At 37.3% G+C, this 4,834-nt stretch overlaps 1 protein-coding gene across 1 annotated transcript in view; it reads left to right on the top strand.

Annotated features, from left to right (window-relative positions):
• The window catches only part of dlgap1b (discs, large (Drosophila) homolog-associated protein 1b), a gene marked incomplete at its 3' end in the record, with an annotated part of 65,935 nt that overhangs the window by 38,215 nt on the left and 22,886 nt on the right, over window positions 1-4,834 (top strand). Inside the window, 1 exon segment of the mRNA XM_014013356.1 lies at window positions 2,653-2,738.

Raw genomic sequence — 4,834 nt, forward strand, 5'->3', positions numbered from 1 at the left:
ATATATATATATACTTATAATGGTTCTGTGAAATGATATATATATATATATATACTTATAATGGTTCTGTGAAATGCAACTTGTGGAGATTATCATGCAGGCAGGCAGTCARTGCTGCAGCTGACTTGGAGCAAGCGTAGCCGGGGCTTGGAAGAGTTGATGCAAGAGGGCCACAGGCTTATTCACCATCCATCCTCAGCTGCCAAAACTTCAAAGGATCCCTCGATGGAGCCTTCAGTACAGCCTCTGCACTTTCCCTCTCCCACACCCTGATTCTGAGGTCAATTATACCCTCATATTTTATGTTTCACTTAGCCCACTGATTGAGCTATAAGAGATTCTTGACTATTACAATATCACACTGAAACATGTGATGTTTTCTTTCTTTCTTTCTTTATTTTTTGACTGAGAGGATTTTTTCCCTCTTATTTGTTTAATGTCATTTTCTTCTTATTCTGTTTCATGTTCTTAGTTCCCGAGTTCTACTTGTTTTAGATAGGTCAGGTCAGTCATATTCACTGTAGAATATTAATTGAGTGCAGATGAATAATTTAAAATGTGTGATTCAAATATAATGATCCAGAGCTGCAGTTCACAGGACATTTTCTCACTTGAAATCTTCAAATTAATTAAAAGAATATAATAAAGACTTTTGTAAATTCACGTTTTAGTTGGGTTTCGTTCTGTTTGGCTGCTCAGTTTCACAAAGAGAATTAAAACTGTTACGCAAAAGTTGTAGCGGTGTGACACCAGCAAATCTTATGTAATTTATGCTCATTCCTTGATTAATTACTCTTTCGTGAACACTCATGTTGATCCATTTTTTTAACAAACCAGCCCTCCTTCCATCTCATCTTCTGTTTCTATACCTGTGTTTAGGTGACGTGTTTACGTGTGCGTGTTATTCTCCCCAGCAGAGTGTGAAATTAAAACTCACCCTGCAAGACGACTGACAGAAGGAAGAGAGGAAGTGTTACTGGAGATGTTAAATCATTCTTTTAGCTAAGCAGCTGTCTTCTTTTTATTTTAAACGTTTGACCTTAAYATGTTGTCATAAATGCAGTGTATTATTGGTATCACTATGTTTAAGCTCCAAATATAAACTTTTTGTTGTTTCCATTTTACCTCGGTCCTTTTTAAATCTGCTTTGGCCCAGAAACATGGCGGCATCACTGAATTTTACCTTCTTTTGTGGACAGCACAACAAAATATATTTTCAATTTTTTTTAACAGATAGAGGTGGATATACAGTATTTCTAAGCCCAATGTACAGATGTTTGTTACAAAATCAGACCTATTTGTATTGCAGWGCAGATATTACGTTTTTACAGTCTACTAATTTTACATTGAGGAATATATTCTGAAATTGTTGTGAAATCTGTATATGTATTCTGAAATCATTTTTAGACTAAGTTTTTTCACAGACTGGTGTATCTACCCATATTTACTTCTGAGAGATTCAGCCTCTTGAAAATGATTTTTTATACCCAGTCTTCTAACTCACCTATTTCCAATTAACCTAATTGGAATGGTTGTCTCATTTGTCTYTATGGATATGTGRCATGTCCAGTGTGTCCTCCACMCYCCACACAGTGACTGCTGGATTTGGGCACCAGTGACCCCCGTTACCCTGAAAGGAAGAAKCGGGTTTTGTAAAATGCATGTATTTTTTTTCCACTAGATTTCCATTACTATCCTACTTTGTATACTTGCATCCTTGTGAACTGAGAGAGACCTGAAGCCCCCTAGAGTAACAGTGACYTCCCTTTGACCTGTGTGYGTGTGTGTGTGCGCRCACACGCGCAACCTGTTCCATTTCCACCTGGTGATTTGGACAGACCACCATCTGTTCTGTCCCCATGCTGAACCATGTGCCACCTTCTCCTCATAAGGAAATAAAAGCTTTCAAGCAATATAATTAGATTTTTAAAAAGCATTGAATGAAATATAGGTTTGACATTTTATTTGATTTTAGTGGCTACAAGAAATTAAGCTATATTCTCAAGCTTATTGATAGATGCGATAACAAAAAGAGTAAAGATGATTTTCACTCACTCTGCTTTTTAGCAATAAAAAGTCATTCCACTGAGACAAAAAACATTTTTTTCTTTTTTTTTTTTTTCTTCAAAACACCTCAAGGACATGATATGCAACATTAATGTAAGCGCAAACAGGATTAAAATAAATTCTGCACATCCCCTCCCTCCTTTCGTTCTGTCCTCTGCTTCCCAGAAGGCGGGGTTTTGGGATCAAACTCAACATGTTGGTGCTGTGATTTTCGCAGCCAAACAAAACAGGGCTTAGCTGATTATGCGCACACATTTTAATGTCTCTAATCCAACCAGTCTGGTCCATGTTTTTTTTTTCCTTGGGTCAACTTAAAAGCAGAAATGGTTTTATACATCTCTCTCACTTTGGAAGATTTATGCTCTGCACCATCCCCAAGCATTTCAACAGTAATGAAACAGTGCAGTCAGAAGTGAGTGCAGAGAGAGAGTGTGTGTGAGAGAGAGAAAAAAGAACAGACATCAACAGCACAGCATGAGCACATGGCACATGGACCAGCACATTAGCCACTGGGGGGACCATAGGAGTGTTTTGATGTGTTGTGATGAATTCTGAACCACTGAATACGTCTTTGTTTGATTCAAGGTGGAGAGATGTGCGCACGCAGACGAGGAGGAGTGTGGAATTGAGCACAGGAGAAGAAAGATGCCAAAGATGAAAAAATAAAACAGGTGAGTCACACGCTGAAAGCATGCTTTTCCACTGGAACTTCATATTGCTTACAACACTTATCAAAATACCCTCGGTGGCAACTTTATACACAGGTCAGTGGCAGCCAGAGATGGGGACTCGTGACTTGGACTTGAATCACACTTAAGTCCCTACTATTAGAGACTTAGACTTGACTTGGACTTGTGGTTTGAGACATGCGAACAATGCATGTCTTTTCACTGCCTGGCTCACGATTCTCACTCCATCAATACACATCCATGCTCTGCTCCTTTGAGAACAAATACATAAAGTTTAGCAAAGACTTTTACTCCTGCTCTCAAATTGAAAATATACGCTGTTGATTAAAGTCAGAATAATTTTTCCATACGCTCCGCTCCTGCTCACCTGAGAATGGGAGGCGCCAGCACTGTCCAATGTTAATGACATGTACCCTACGTGACAAACAGAGCATCAGCATGGCAGGTGCATTGCAGTATTCATTATAAGCTTTGCTAACAGAGACTTTATTTAACACCATGACAAGAGACTGGCAAAATGCAAAGTGTGGAGTCCAAATCCAAAATTTGTTTTTGTGATGACTTGTGCAGCCCTTTTACTTTAAGGATTCTGGTTCATCATCTTCAATGACATGCTTTTATGCATTTAAAAATATATTTTCTGGTATTTTATTGTAAAATCAGCAACGGACTTGTTGGATTTGTTCCTTGTCAATGGCAAAATATAATTACAGTAAGACTACAAGTGCAAAATACAGTTAACAATACTAAATGCTTGATTGTTATTTCACCCTTAACCTTATCTGTATTTTTAAAACAGTATTATGTTTTAATAGTGTTATTAAAACATATTACTATGTTTTAATATTTTATTAAACTATAGTATTATAGAATATCATCTAGTATAGTTAGAATACCTTTGATCAAACTGCCAGTTAAGAAATACATGCAACTAGACATGGACGTGAAATCAAGAGACATGAGACTTGACTTGGATTTTTGGTCAAAGACTTGGACTTGCAAGAAAAGACTTGTGCACATCTCTGGTGGCAGCTTACAGAGCAGACTTTTGTATAAGTACAGCAGTGACAGGAAACATATATGATATCAACTCTATTACYGGTAAGTCCATTCACACATGACCTTTTGAGTGGAGCCTTCTGTGCAGCAGTTATAAACTCATAGTTCACCTTTAGTGGAAACACATCTGTCAAGGTTGACAGGGTACCATCAGTGGCAGAAGAAATGAGACAGAGAGACACACAGTTATCACCGAGAGTGATGTCGAGGGTGAATCGAAGGAGAAAGGAGGCTAATGGAAGGATTCAGGAATGTGATGGAAAGATGTGAACGGGGTAAAAAGGGATAAAAATGTGGKTTTTTTTTCTTGTTTGTGTAATGATACTCATGACAGAGCAGATGGAAGTGGTGGGTTTTACAGTTAAAAATGCTCACAAAAATGCTTAATGACAAGTAAAAGTGCTGAACATGTYTTCTCTGCCAGATGTAAGCTTTTGCACTCTTGTGATGGTAACACAAACTGCAAACAGAAGGGAGGGACATGGATTTAGTAGGACATTAATGAAAAAAAATATTAATACATGCATAATCTGATGCCATAATTGTTGTTTTTCTACTTAGACTTTCCGATGAATGCTAAAGTAATCCACCCAGTTTACTGATATTAGTGTCTAAAAATAGAAAAAAATGACATAAATAAATAAATAAACAAATAAACAAATAAATAAATAACAGTGAAATACATTGAGATACTAAGTGCTGATCTTTGCACCTTTACCTTTTACTGGATTTCATGCCACGTGTCTCATTCGAAAAAATATTTTGGTTCTCTGCCAAAAGTCATAGCAAGATCTTTTTATCAAAAAAATCTATGCAGGAAAGTGGAAAGAACAAATCAAAACAGTGACACAAACACACCCCGATCTCTTAATACTTATGTGAAGCAAAGATGATTGACAACAGTGTGGGATTTGCGACAGTACTTATTATTTCACTTCATTTTATATATACTGTATACACGTGTGTGTGTGTGTGTGTGTGTGTGTGTGTGTGTGTGTGTGTGTGTGTGTGTGTGTGTG

The sequence above is a fragment of the Austrofundulus limnaeus genome, unplaced genomic scaffold, assembly GCF_001266775.1.
Source record: "Austrofundulus limnaeus strain Quisiro unplaced genomic scaffold, Austrofundulus_limnaeus-1.0 Scaffold100, whole genome shotgun sequence".
NCBI classification, from domain to species: domain Eukaryota; kingdom Metazoa; phylum Chordata; class Actinopteri; order Cyprinodontiformes; family Rivulidae; genus Austrofundulus; species Austrofundulus limnaeus.